The following is a 15279-nucleotide window of genomic DNA, read 5'->3' on the forward strand; positions in this document are numbered from 1 at the left end:
AGTTCACGACCTACTCTATACTAGAGACCTGGACAGCTGGCGATCCCCTATGGGAGAGATGGGTCACGGGTTAGTTACGTTAGTGACCGTTGCAAGCGCCACATAGCATTATTGGGGAGAGGGAATCACCCTTGCCACCGCCTTTAGTCTGCTACGCAGGGATACACAGGCTGTTGCTAAGCACGCGCTATTATCTCTCTTGTACTGCTTCGTCGTTGTCAACACAGCCTACCATACATCGCCGCGGTTTCGACAAGTCACGTGGTAACGAATAGTGCGAGCTAGCGCCAAATCCCATAGCCAAGCGGCGATTGCCAGAACTACTACCCCGGTGCTGGGAGCATTGCGGATGTCCAGGTCTCTAGTATAGTAGTAGGTCATGCACTAGTTATCACTATCAAACGATGCTAGATAGCTAGAAATCACGCAGCCATCGCTGATGTAATCGTACAGTTATACCAGTATACCGCGTTAAAGTGGCGTCGAAAAGTTAAGGAAACTAGAAATTCCGTACCAAATATTGCGTCTGTCTCTTCCTTTTGCGCTGTATTTCACATGAAATGCATATGTTTCTGCAGAACTAGCACCCCACCTTTTATCGCCTGAATTCCGAATAGCATCTCATCTGAACAAGTCCCACCCTGCTTATTATATTACGTGAAACATGATGTTGGGCATGTAGGACTACGATATTAAAACGGGTAAGAGTGCTAACAGAACACACACACACACACGCCACAAATACATTTTTTGAGTATTTAAATATAAATACAAAATAGTTTGTTGACAGGGGTATTTCAATACTCTTCATAAATAGTTTTCGACATGACTATTTAAATACAAAATATAAATACGGTATTTAAATACCGTAACTACTACCATAAATACTGTGAGGAAGATGTCATCTGGAATTACAGAAATAATTACGATCATAAGGACAAATCAGCAAGAAAGAATAGCATTTATTTGTTAGATTATCATGGCGATTTTAATATTAGAAATTTCTCGAAGACTGCTTCTTTTAGGCATCTTCCGTTCAGACGTACAATCAGATTCTCAAAGGAGAACAGCATCTCCACAGATGCCGATGAACAAATGCTTGTATTAAATTTGACGAAGATGCTTCGTAGAACAATGTCATCGGGTAGTCACGACAGTTGTCCGCAACAACAGTGAAAAACTCGCCATCTGAAATGGTTTGTCGCATGCGCATGCTAGCGCAAACCCGGCATAATTGCGCCCCAAACTCGCGCTTCTTCCCGAAAGGTCAAATGCAGGGCAACTTTAAGATATGAGTCAGTATATTCTGTATTTAAGAGTATTTATAAAGTATTTACAACAATAAATACCTGAAAATTGGTATTTAAATATAATTATAAATACATTTTTCAAGTCTGTATTTAAATACGAAATATAAATACATGTATTTATATTTTAAATTGTATTTTAATTACATTGTATTTAAATTCTGCCCATCACTGACACACGCACACACATACCAAACACACTTTGGTGGCATACTGTGTATATATGTTGCTTCATGCTTATTTCCTGTGTATAGTTTAGCTTGGTTGTTTTTCATAACACAAGGTATATTTTTGTGCTTTTACCCTTTTTAGTTGACACAGCAGATTTAAGGATTGTTTTTTCTCACAGGTGTCTATAAGGTTCACTAGCTGGATCTGGGGCTACCTGGATGTGCTGTTGCTTGTCCCATCCCCATATGAGGGTACTAACATATTCAGAAGGATAACATATTCCATTTACATGTGATAACTTACCTTACTATGGTTATACCAATTTTTACAATGCAGTATATTGGTATATACTGCATATTGGTATATTGGTGCAGTATATTGTTAACACTATGAGTTTTACTACTTGCCTGTATTCGGAGCAAACTTCCGAAGTGGGGTAGTTTGTACTGAGCCAGCACCCTCCAACAGGAAGAGACAGAGACATGAACACGCTCAACAAGACAATCTGCTTTACTAGCAACTAAGTAAAACATTACTAGAAGAAGTTGCTCACAGTTTTTCCAGAAGAGTGTGCAGGTCTCGTGCATGTGTTCTTAAATTGTTCTTCAAATAAACGAAATGCCTTTGTTGTATTCTGTCACGCAGTTGCTATAGTCTCCATCATGTTCAACTTCACAGTGATGCATTCATGTGCTGGGCCCTGTGTTCCCATTTGCTTGTGGGATGGGTTATTGTATCAAGGGCGAGTAGCCTAGCCAGTAAATAGTGTTGTTGTGCATGTTTGTGTCCCTGTCTCTTGCTGCTTGAAGATGATTGCCTGTATTCGTAGGACATGGAAATTATGTGAGCGTACATGTGTTCGCACACTTATTCCATTTTATGCTGGTTTCTTTCATATAAATTTCTGCTCTTTGCATCCTTTTGCTCCACAGCAATCCCGTGTTGTAAACTAACAAGCTGCTGGTAAATCTTCCTGATCAGTCCAGTTGTAACTCATGTCATGTAGCATAGCATTGAGACGATTCCGTGCCACTACATCCAACGTGCCATTACATCCAACGCGCCGGCACATCCAAAAACGAGCCGTTACGTCCAACATGCTGTTACATCCATTGTGCCGTTACATCCAACGAGACGTTACATCCATTTTTGGCCACTACATCCACGGGTCATTACATCCAACGATCCAGTACATCCAACGAGTCATCACGTCCATCGGGCCAGTACGTCCAACGAGCCATTACATCCACGGACACAGGATACTCGGTCAATGTTTTCGTCGCTGTTCTGTGCTTGTTACGCAGCGCCTTCCATCGACCATCTCAAATGCGGTTCATTCCAACATCGCTGTTCTGTACTTTTTTGTCGCACCTACGTCAGTGGCCAGGAAGTCTTGAGGTCGTTAATTCCTTAGTTGTTTTTGAAACTTAGGAAACTTAGTTGCTTTGAAACTGAGTGCTCCCCGTGCGAATGTCGCGGTTCAGCGCTTTATTGCCAATGATCTCCTTCACCTATGAGATAGCGTCCTGGGTGTGAATCACGTGGTGTGAATACCAGATAGGGTTGGGAAGGTGCACACACCTGGTCACCTGAATCCGGGAAAAAACACGGGTTGACCCAGAAACGGGTTATTGTTGCTGCCTGGACGATTCCACGGAGAATTCCCCTGACACAGAGACTCCACACCGGACAGCGAAATGATCGTCTGGTGCGGAGATAGCGACTTGGAAGCGCTTTTGTCGGCCGAGTAAGTGTTTTGGGACGGAAACTTTAAGCATAACTCACCAGAATTCATGAATCCCGTTGTACACCCTCCATGTATCGATACGAGGAGAGTGTCACCCTGTGGTGTTTGCTCTCACCAGACGACGTGACACAGCCGCCCATGAATAAACCCATGGTGCAATTCGTGACACACTCCTACACCGTTTCAGCCACTTGGGAACACTACAGAGCTCAGGTTACTGGATGTTTCACTTCGAAGTTGCAGCTATGAATGCAGCAGTGATAGTGTTCAGCGCTGTACATGTGAATCAGCCGATAAAAATAAGTGCCTGCGCCTTTCATTATGCGACGGCGATAAATGAAAAGCGGGACTACCTTTGCTTGAGAACCGTCTGCAGGACAATGAAGAAGTACGAGAGTGGTTCAGGACGGTAAGGCACCTGCCCTTCCTCCCCGAACATTTCCGTCTCCCGTTCAGCGACGATTTTATTTCCAATCCACCTCAGCAAGTATCACCTCTTCTGAGCGCTCTGCTGCGGCACTTCATATCCTACTTCCACAATTATGGCAGACATACGTTCCCGTCCGTGACGTATAGGACCACTTTGGCAACCCCGGAGCACGCACCGCGAATGTGGTTGAGGGATGGCACAATGGACTCCATGACCAACTCCCGAACCAGCACCCGAGTCTCGCTGAACTTTTTGTATTTTTCCAGAAGGTGCAGCACGCCGCAAAGTACCAGCTGTGGCTTCTGCTGTGCGACCCTGCAGCGCTGCCCAAGCCACAAACGTCACGAATCCGAGAGAGGAACGCCCGGCATGCCGAAGAGATGGAACTATTTCGCCACTATTTTTTGTGTGCCCCCGTTCAATATAAAGACGTCGCAACGTATCTGAAACGCGTGATAGATGTTGGGGTTTTGTCATGTACATAATGTTACAGTCCGTGAATGAAGCGCTGTTTGTACCTGATGTACCTACTAAAATATAATATGCACTTTGCTATTATCAATTATGGCCGCGCTGCTCAAGAAACTGTGATCTTTTGCTGTTAAGTCACTGCTATACCTTTGGTAATGGTAGCGTTGCGCAACTATATAGCGAGAGCAGCACACAGATAAGATCATTAAAGACACGTTCATGCTTAATTCATTTGATGTATTTTATTTTCAATGTCTGCCACACGTTGTGGACGTGAGGCTGGCAGGTCAAGTTAGCGCTTGAGCAGCTTCCCGTCGTGACGGGCCATCTTATGCTTGTAAAAGCTTTATTGTGTGTGCGTGTTTCTTTTCTTTCTTTTTTTTTTGAGACTGTCTGCGGTTAGTATGTACTGGTACACGTTTCAAGATCGTCCGGGAAAGAATGAGGTGAAAATGAAAGCCACAATTTGATAAAGTTTTCGCATCGAATTTGGATGCAGACGTCCGCGCGTCCCATGCCAGCGTATGTTTATTGAAAAAAAAAGCGGGAAAAGGTTAGTCAGTCATAGGCCGACTTGCTATTCCTTCCATAAAAAGAAAACGAAAAGAAAAGAAAGAAAGGAAACACACACACAGCAACCGCCTGCGGGTTGTAGTCGTCTTGAACACAGGCAGGTTACCTGTTCACTCCTGTCATTCCTAATCCGGGTTTCTCCTCCCGTCGACCTTCTTACCTCCCATCGCCCCCATGGCGACTCAGATTTTTTGGCCGTTACGTCCATCGTGTTGTTACATCCATCGTGTCATTACATCCATCATGCTGTTACGTCCAACGCGTCGTTACATCCATACCGTGCTATTACATCCAACGAGCTGTTACGTCCATCGTGCCATTACGTCCATCGATGGATGTAACGACACGATGGATGTAACAGCTCGTTGGATGTAATGGCCCCGTACCCATTGAGACCTGTCTCATTCCTGCTGTCCATGTCTTTTTTCAGCTCTGTAATGAGTTGTAGATGTACATTGAACTGCACAATAAAAGGATAAGCAAGGCATGACTGAAATTTTGCTTTATCTTGAGAACGTTACAGTGCAACAATAGAGCATGTCTGTTTGGACTTAGCATATTGCAGAATGGACAGGGACAACAAACACAGAGAGTGTTCAACTAGTAACAGATTTACTTGGACTAGGGGTGTTTGTCCAAATAAACCAGATCCTAGTTGAACGCTGTGTGTGTTTGTTGTACTTTTCCCTGTGAGTTCTCCATCATGTTCAACTTCACAGTGATGCATTCAGGTGCAGAGCCCTGTTTTCCCATTTGCTTGTGGGATGAGTTAATGTATCAAGAGCTAGCAGCCTAGCCAGGAGGTCCAAGGTGCATGCGCATCAGATGTGCACAGGGGAGAGTAACCTAATGCATCCCTGATATGCAACAGCAATACAAGTAAGAGGCAAATGAAACAGCAACTAACCCACACAAAATATGTCCGCAATAACAAGTAGTTTATGAAACAATTTCTCCCTGATGCCACTTTGGACATCTTTGTCCATAAATGTAAACTGGTAAAAAATCTAGCGAATTTGTTAGGAAATGTGAAGGAAAGTGCCTGTGGAGGACAGCTACCAATATTTTGACTGTTGTTCTTCTGTGCACTGTCCTCATCATTACCACGGTATTTAAAGGGCATGGAAGGACTTGAGAACAAATATAATGGCAGAATTAGAATTACAAGCCCTGTGCAGAATATGACAACATCTCAACAAAAGACACATAAGACAGCATCAAAGCTTCGCCTCTCAGTGTGCTTAAGTCTTAATTACATGTAGGGAATAGAAACAGCTACGAGCATGGAGACTTGTACTGTCCAAAGTTGTACCCCATTAATGCACTGATGTCATTCACAGAAAGAAATAAGAAATGCTGCTTTGTGCCTTTAAATACTGTGATTTTGTCAGGGTAGACACTTCCATGATGTCAAACATGCGAAGCGCCTTTGCAACATTCATGCCCTAAAAGAGAATGGCTGAGCACAAGAGGGTGCTTCCCAGTGACCTATTTTCTACCCAGGGCTGGCTTGACCATGTGCTCTGGATGCCGCAACTACAGGCAGTTGCTGCTTTCAGCCATGTGCCTCTTGTTATTATTAGGACGTGAGTATTCCTGTTGGCGCAAGATGGGACATTCGAGAAGGGTTCTATAGGCTTGTTCGACTTAAGAAGGAAACAAAATCTATTTCGTCAGCTCTCAAAATATTACTGCATGGCAGATAGGATGGTTGGATGCATAGAGGTTACGCTGAACCGCTGCGCCAGATAATGTAATTGTATCTATTTCACTATTGCCAATTGCATCTTATTCTTATGTGGGAAATCTCCAAATTTTACTATTACACCTCGTTATCTCCACCGGCACATGTCTCAACTCAGGCATGAGGTACAAGCATTCTTCTGGATCTAATCCAAAATGTAGATGAGTATCTGTATAGCTTATGGGCATACTGTGGAAAGTATGTCCTACGTCACATGCACACGAGATGAGACGAGGCTGTGAGTGTAACTGTTTTTTGTACTCCTCACTAGAAAAGGTAGGAAGGGAGTTGCCTCAGGACAGAAGCCGCCGATATTTCGAACAGAGACTGTTATTCTTCTGGGCACCGTCCTCATCATTGGCATGGTATTTAAAGGGTTAGGTGTGACGTGTTTAAAGGTTCATGCGAATTGTGGGTCAACAGCCCGGAGGGAAGACAGGTTCCGTACGGGCTTTTACGGCCGGAGTGAATGGCTGCTTTGTTAGAGTGTGGAGGGGATTATGTGAACGTAGTGATCTAGGCTACAGACCGGTTACAGAAAAATGGAAGGTTCACGAACACGTGTTCGTGAACCTTCCATTTTTCTGTAACCGGTCTGTAGCCTAGATCACTACGTTCACATAATCCCCTCCACACTCTAACAAAGCAGCCATTCACTCCGGCCCTAAAAGCCCGTACGGAACCTTTCTTCCCTCCGGGCTGTTGACCCACAATTCGCATGAACCTTTAAACACGTCACACCTAACCCTTTAAATACCATGCCAATGATGAGGACGGTGCCCAGAAGAAGAACAGTCTCTGTTCGAAATATCGGCGGCTTCTGTCCTGAGGAAACTCCCTTCCTACATTCTACCGGTTCGCTGGATTTCTACACATCTACGTTCACTAGAAAAGGTGTATTCAGATATGAGATCTGCCAGCACAGGATTTAAACTTGCTTTTCAGAATCTGAGCTCCCTGTTATTTCGGAAAGGGGGGAGCTCAGATCCTGAGGGTCAGTCGGGCTGCACTAAGGGAGATTAATTCGCTTTTGCCATGCTATACATGCCACAGCGTTGTGACATGTATAGCATGAGAAAAGCAAATTAATGTCCCTTGGTGCAGCCCGACTGACCCTCAGGATCTGAGCTTCACCTTTCCGAAATAACACAACATCAGCAGTACGTAGACTGGTAGAAATCCAGCGAACCAGTATAAAGAAGTATGAAAAGGGAATTGCCTCAAGACGAGAGCCGCATTTCTCTTAGGCACAATCCGGATCAGTGGCATAGTATTTGAACGGTTACGTAGCCCTTTAAATACCATGCCAATGATGAGGATGGTGCCCAGAAGAAGAACAGTCTCTGTTTGAAATATCAGCGGCTCTCGTCCTGAGGCAATTCCCTTCAAACATCAGCGGTAGTATCGCCAAATAATTATGCTTCTACAACATAATGCTTCACCATACTTCTCGAGGTGCTGGTGTGGAACAGCTGATATCGCCATAGAATGCCAGTTGCACACTTTCAGCTGTGCTCGTCTCTGCATACCCCAAGAACGACGGACACTATGTTAGAGGGAGGGTGCTAGAAGGTTAGAGGCTTGCCCTACTTGGCATCAGGAAGTGGGTCTGAGTACCTGCAAGGCGTAACTGTATCGTAATGATGAAAGATGGAAGATGCATACATGAGTTCTCTCATGTATCGGAATGTTGCATCAATTCATGATAAAATGACACTATAATAATATTTGGATGAGTCACATTCTACAGCGGAGATGTTGCCTTATGCAGTCTACTGTTTTAGGCAGCGATAATCGAATATTGTTCTAAACAAGAAATATTATTTCATGCTAATAAGGTACTATTTATGCTTTGTGCCATACATGAAACCCCATTCAATTTGAAGAAAAATATGTTCAACGTGCAGCATGCATATGTGCGTGCATATGTTCAACGTGCAGCCAAAGAGCGTATGCTATTTTTCTTCATTTAATACTTTACTGGCTTCACACTGGGCTTTCAGAGGTGAGTCACTCACCCTGACGAGACGACATCACGTTCCACGTGACCTTCCGACGCCACTCGCTCAAACGTCGCCCACCTACGCATTGCTGATGAAGGCCCAATAAGGCCGAAACAGCTGTCCAATGCTGGTGTGGCGACGTTTGGGACTTATAAACATACATTCAATTTGAAGCACTTTTTATTGTGGATAAAAGTTACGTCTAATCTGATCAACTGATTTTATTCGATAAATAAGATGAAATGCCCCCAGCTGAAATTAATCAACTTATTCTGCACCGATTTGTACCAGCTGGTGTGTTCCAAGTGTGCGCATACAACATTTTACATTTCACGCAAATCTTAACTGCAAAAGCGCCATGCAGTACTACTGAGTGCGCAGGTTGGAACAGCTATCTATCTTTCTCCCATGGTGTGTGGCTGAGCCCCTGCTCATTTTATTGTTTTACAGCGGGCAGTACATCCTAGCTGGCACACACGAATTCCGCGAAAGCGTCGTCGTAGCAGCATATCTTCAAATCATTGTAGCGCATTGAGGCTGCGAAAGAAATGTCACTTACCTCGTGCAATGGTATGCTGAGTAGTTGCCTTTGTTCAGTGGACATCGGCACGGCGTCAACTGAAACGCTTTGTTTTTTACTGGAATCCCTACGCGCATTCGCTTGATGTCAGTGGACCTGTAGACGTCGTCCAAAAAATGCGAAGAACAGACGCGAATTTTTTCTCGTAGGTCAGGGTTTGCACAGGAAATTGCAGCTTCCCACTTTCGCTTCGTTTCGCGGTCCCTCTCGTGAAACACCTCTGGGTTAGCTGTGGGCGCCTTCATACAACCAGGACCGTAACAACGTGCACCGCCTGACATGATCACTTCGGAGCTTCCAGCAGTGAAAGAAATGTCAGCGAATTTCCCATTATTCACAAGTGTCGAAAGCTGAGCAGACGAACTTGGAGACAATAACAACACGGTCGACTGCTCCCAGCCAGCGCAGCCCTCTGGTTCGCTTAGATAAACACGTCCCGTTGATGGCGGTCGCGCTGGAGCCTCCGCGGCTGCGGAGGCGGTTCTGATCTTTAAAATTCGTTAATTTAATATCTAAGCAGTTCCCAGTCATGAAAATTGGTCAAATAGACCAATGAGCGATACCGAACATTATGGTATCAATTTGATAGACCCGTTTCCGGGTGAGACTGTCACTTTAAACGGGAGTCACTTCCACGTTAGTTCCAGAAATCCCATGCTTACTTTGTGCTTTCTACTGTGCAAATTATGGCGGCAATGGCGTGGGGCACAATAAAACAGTTTCGAAAACAATTTCCTACTACTACGCTTAAATGCGAAGATTCTGCTTATCAGCGTGGAATGCCATCCGAAGCAACATACCGTCACGGGTGGATTACGGCACGAACCTTTCCGAAGGAAGTAAGGCGGATCACAGGATCTTGAAAAGGGTAGTACAATAGAGAAGAAATCGTAAGCTACCTAAAGAGGGATGCAAGCCTTTTTGCCGCAACATCCGTGGTGGGTAAGGGCGGTTCATCTGCAAGTGCAGGCTAGCAGGCGTCAGATAAATTTCTGAAGACTGTGTACCCATTGACACCTTCAACTTTATTATGTATCCCTTCGTTTGCCCTTTGCATGTGAAAATGACATAGCGGAAAAATTGTTTGAGGCAGCTCTAACTGGCGACACATTGCAAACAGCCTCGCATCACAAAACATGCATAGTATTTCACACTGTAAGAAAACTTTCCGTAATTTTACTGTACAAGTGAATTGCTAACTCTGTTACCGGCATATATGCCGTAACCAATATGCTGCAAAAATCCGTTTGGAGTGCAACCACCACAGTTCCGAACTGGGCTTTCGCAGTTTAGTATCCCTTTAACGGAAGTGTCATTGGTTTCGCTTAAGGGAGATGTGCAGTGTGCACTCCAAGGGAAATTTTTTGCAATAACTACTTGACGGTACATATGCTGGCAACAGAGTCAGCAGTCACTTTTGAGTAAAATTAGTAATTACGGGTTCTTTTTTCTTTTTCTTTTTACAGTGTACGTTTACCTGATGAAACGCTTCAAGCGTTATTCAGTCGCACGGTACGTACGTTAATTCATAGACAACATTTCCGATTTGATACGGCTGTTTACCAAACACCCTCCTTATCATCCTTAGGGCAATGCAGGTGCCATCAAAGTGAGGTAATTTGCCTTACCTCACGATTCAATAGGCAGACTCAAGCACAGCTTCCTGAAGCAAATGACCACAACGGATCTATTATTCGAATAAATGCTGGTTATGCTACGCTAGAAATGTTTGAAATGAAGCACGTGCCAGCATGTGCGGGTGCAGTACGCTGAATATAAGTAGTCAGTAGCTTCCTCTTCATCCCTCTGCGGTTGTACAAGCAAGCGCTACATTGCCTTCGCTACATTTTACGGTGAAGACGAACGAATTTCGCTGCGTTTTTCACAATTATCGGAAACAAATCTGATTTTCAAATTTTGTATGCGTGTTTTGTCATCCAGTAGGGAATCTACCTACGGATAAATAAAATAAAAACCACTGGTAAGGAAAGGAATAATGGGGGAGGGCACCACGTACACTGAACTGTAAACAGTTAAATCAAAAACCAAGAGGTGTCAAAGTTTACACTTCTCTGCACCGCCACCTATCCGTAATAGTGCAAGAACTCGAACATCCAAGGACATACAACCCAAGGGCTTTCGGGCTGTCAACAGAAATAAAACGAAACAACAGAGATAAATTCCATGATAGGCAAGCCTGAGCGATGGGCAAGACACGTAAACAAACACAAACACGAAGGCTCAAAACCAGCAAGACGTTTAATTGATAACAACGAACTTCATGAATATGTAGACGGTGCGAGGGAAGACAGAGAGAGGGGAATAGGGAATTGAGGACAAAATGAGCTGAAGGAGGTCAAAGGAGGCGCTTGAAGGCCGGGTGGATACATACAGACGGCCTTCAAGCGCCTCATTTGACCTCCTTCAACTCATTTTGAACTCATGAACATGTAGACGGTGCGAGGAAAGACAGAGAGAGGGGAATAGGGAATTGAGGACAAAATGAGTTGAAGGAGGTCAAAGGAGGCGCTTGAAGGTCGGGTGGATACATACAGACGGCCTTCAAGCGCCTCCTTTGACCTCCTTCGACTCATTTTGTCCTCATTTCCCTATTCCCCTCTCTCTGTCTTTCCTCGCACCGTCTACATGTTCATGAAGTTCGTTGTTATCAGTTAAACGTCTTGCTGGTTTTGAGCCTTCGTGTTTGTGTTTGTTTACGTGTCTTGCCCATCGCTCGGGCTTGCCTATCATGGAATTTATCCACCAGCTAGCCTGCATTTACGCCATTCTGCCAACAGAGGTAAGAGCGATTAAACCTGTTGTTAAACACGGTATGGGAAAAGAAACATAGCAACACGAAAAATGTAATACTTATAATTGCAGCACACTTGTTCATATTCCGATCCTTTCAACAGAGAAATAGAGAGCAGCGAGAAAGCAATTAGCGTTTCGTTTCTGTGGACTACGGCGGTTTTCAGAGACATTCGTAATCTCTGAGATAATTTGTTCTGGCGGACGCTTTACGGCGCACAGCGGTCCTCAACGAAATCACCGCACACAATGTCCTCTATTTAAAGCGGCATTCCGGATGCAAATCTAAATAAACGCTGCCACATGTTTTCTTCTGATTATCAATCAGCTATTTATGACTGAATATTATCGTGATCATATTCGTTGCCGCGACATCACTGTCGGCAACTTCTGGTTTCTGTCACGCAACAGTCAAGGCACCGATTGGAAACAACATTTGCTGATCGGTTGTAATAACACCTTACAGTCCTCAATCCCCTTTATCTCTGCCACACACTATCGCGGCGTCTGCCACGGTGCTATAGGCACCTTGCGACACCTAAAGGCGGCGCGCTGTTCTGTCGCGACAGCGCCGCCACTGGCAGTCTTGGAAGTGTCCGACGTGACACGACGCCGCCCGTTCTATGCGTTCTCGAGCGGAATCGCAGCTTGCGTGGCGACTGATTATCGAAGGCTTATCGCGGCTGCTTATCGAAGTGGAAATAATGTGGAACATTTCTAGGGCGCGAACGAAGAGAATGGAGGCAAACTGCACAGAAGCAACCACCATATTTGTAATGTACTGTAGGGGATACGGTTGTCTAAAATCAGCATTTCGTGGTTTATCTCATCTCATATCCCCAGGCGTTGCAAAACTATTCCTTTCGAATAGTAAACACGTTCAGCACGTGGTCTATCTTGAAATACGATTTTAGCTAACCGTGCCCATAATAAGTACGTATCTAACATTGCGGCAGGTGATGCAGCCACTCGCGTCTGTTGGAGTGATACGGTTAGCTACTGGCTTGCTAGCAATACTGGCTTGCTAGCGAAGACAATATAGGTGTATTTCTCCGACTCCAGCCACTTGTAACATCATGCTCGTATTCCTTTCGTCCTTTTGGCACATCACTACGCACATAGCTTCATTGTGGAAGTCTACATACTGCGTCCGTTTTATACCTCCAAATAAACACGTGTGGTTACAATATGTTGTCTGAACTTGTACTGCAGTTTTTCCAGTATTTTCAGATACAATAACGCCAAAGAGATCCTCAGAGAAGAAGTTGTATATATCTATATATGCAGTGATGTCCACTAACTACTTCCACATGGAGTAGTTTAACTAGTGGTTCTACTACTTTTCAGGGGAGGTAGTTAAAACTACTTCTTTAACTACTGCAATGTATTTTAACTACATTTCCAACTACTTAACGTTGTCCATCAACATCAATCCCATACTATAGTGTTCTTGGACACCTAAATATGAATCATAAGCAGTGATAAAAGTGAAGATTTAGTACACGTGCACGGCACAATTGCTCTGCACCTCCGTTCTCACCAAACAAGTAGCTCAAGGTAGAAGTCGGAAGCACAATTGTGCCGTAAAACTTGCGGCAAAATCGGAAGTAGTTGGCGCCTGCAGTAACCTAACTACTGTAGTTAACTGCTCGAAATAGTAGTTTAACTAGTAGTTGCACACTACATTTCTGCAAATAGTTGATAACTACTTTTTAACTGCAATCAGGTAGTTTAACTAGTAGTTTAACTACATGTAGTTAACTACTGGCCATTACTGTATATATGAGTCTTCACCTCGGCTACCGCCGAGGGCTTGCGGCACGACAGTTGCGTGAAATGGTCGGTGCGCAAATACTTAACTTTTTGGACAACGTAGAACTTCCGTTCTCGCTGAGAGACTCGTCAACCAATTTCCCGGGAGCAATATCGGCACTGGCGATGAAACACCTCAATCATTATCTTAAGTAATAATAATGAGTTGAAGTTCTTTGGTCGGTATGTTTGACGGTGATACCCCAAGAACACTGGCGATCCTCAGGACCGTAAAGTGCCGCCATTTCTTTAAGATTTGGCCCTCTGATGTGGCAGTAATGCCCTCAAGGTAGCAATTGAGCCAGTATCACTGGCGTGAGCTTATCCTCTGCAAACGCATTCGTTTTCCTTTTTTTGTTCTTAATTTGGACCATGCGGCTACCGTAACGCTGTTGCCAAAGTGGAGAGGTGATTTAGGGACCTCCGTCGCGGCGTAGTTGCTTACAAGTCACCAGTGACAAGTGTAAATGTGATTTTAATATTTCCACTTGCTTGAAGGAAGGTGGTCATATCAAGAAAGCACAACAGAAGTAAAAAAAACAGCAAAAAGAAAACCCGAACGCCCTTTCCTCCGGGAGACCCATAAATGATGTGAACGGGCACTATGAGCTCCTAGTGGCTTAGCCGCCCTATTACCTGATATGAGGCTACTGTTGAGAACTATGGCAAACCGGAGTCTGAAAGGTGCAGGATTTAATGGACCGACCGTAGAACGATACAGGACTGAATGGTAGATGCGCGCGTGAACTATGTCCGATGATCTTCGTCCTTTTTACAACACACTCCCCGCCCGCACATGATGCGAAGCATGACAAGCGATCGAATGAATAGCCGAAGGAACACACAGGAACAAAACACAAACAAACAGACAAAGAACAAAACACGCAGGATTACGAAGGAGGCCCGGTGTCCCAGGAGAATTCCTCGAGGTAGGAAAACATGCTTGGCGACCAGTTCTCACAACGGTGGCAATTACATGGGCCCAAGTTGACGGGTGTCGCCGCATTAAACTTTCGGTGAAGATGTGTCGAAATAAAGCGCGATGTTGATAGGCTATGCCTGGCAACATGATGTGCGCTGGCACGAACATAGGCAGACATTGTGATTTCATCCGAGACAGACGTTACGTCGACCCTCCCAGTCGAAGGTTCATCTGCAGGGAACTCGACAGTATTCAAAGTTGTGTCCCGGTGATAAAGGTGGCTTGGGATGCCACAAAGAAGCGCCGCATTGGGTTCATCGGGTATAGTTATTAGATCACGAACCACATAGATGTGACTTGTTGAGCCTGAAACTTCTCTGGGTCTGGTCATTTCTGAATCTTGCTGTCCTCCAGGGCTGCAGTTCTGAGCATCACGTTCCCAACCAGAGGCAGCATCGAAAACATTGCGTGTAGATGCATGAAACCTGAAGGTCGTCTTCACATGTCTGGTGTTCTAACCCTTCCTCGGGGCACACCTTGCCACTCGAAGGGCCGTCAGCAAAGATATCGAGACGACGTTGTTTGGGTTCCCCGTGAGGACGGTGACTCGGTGTGGCTGCAGGAAGTTCGACCGTATGGTTTTCTGCGACTTCACATTGGTGGTGAACCGTGGAAACGTGAACTGATGAGAGTGCGACCGATCCTAGC

General features: G+C 44.8%; 1 protein-coding gene across 2 annotated transcripts in view; it reads right to left on the minus strand.

Annotated features, from left to right (window-relative positions):
• LOC135383859 (alpha-(1,6)-fucosyltransferase-like) overlaps positions 1-14449 on the minus strand; it is an 85890-nt gene extending 71441 nt beyond the window's left edge. Inside the window, exon 1 of one of the 2 annotated variants that reach the window (XM_064613164.1) lies at positions 14286-14449. The gene's annotated coding sequence lies outside the window, so the exon portion shown is untranslated. Of the gene's footprint in view, positions 1-10654; positions 10791-14285 lie in introns of those variants that run through there. The other variant, XM_064613163.1, reaches the window with a different exon arrangement.
• Between the last annotated feature and the right edge of the window lie 830 nt (positions 14450-15279).

The sequence above is a fragment of the Ornithodoros turicata genome, chromosome 2, assembly GCF_037126465.1.
Source record: "Ornithodoros turicata isolate Travis chromosome 2, ASM3712646v1, whole genome shotgun sequence".
In the NCBI taxonomy this organism is placed as follows: Eukaryota; Metazoa; Arthropoda; class Arachnida; order Ixodida; family Argasidae; genus Ornithodoros; species Ornithodoros turicata.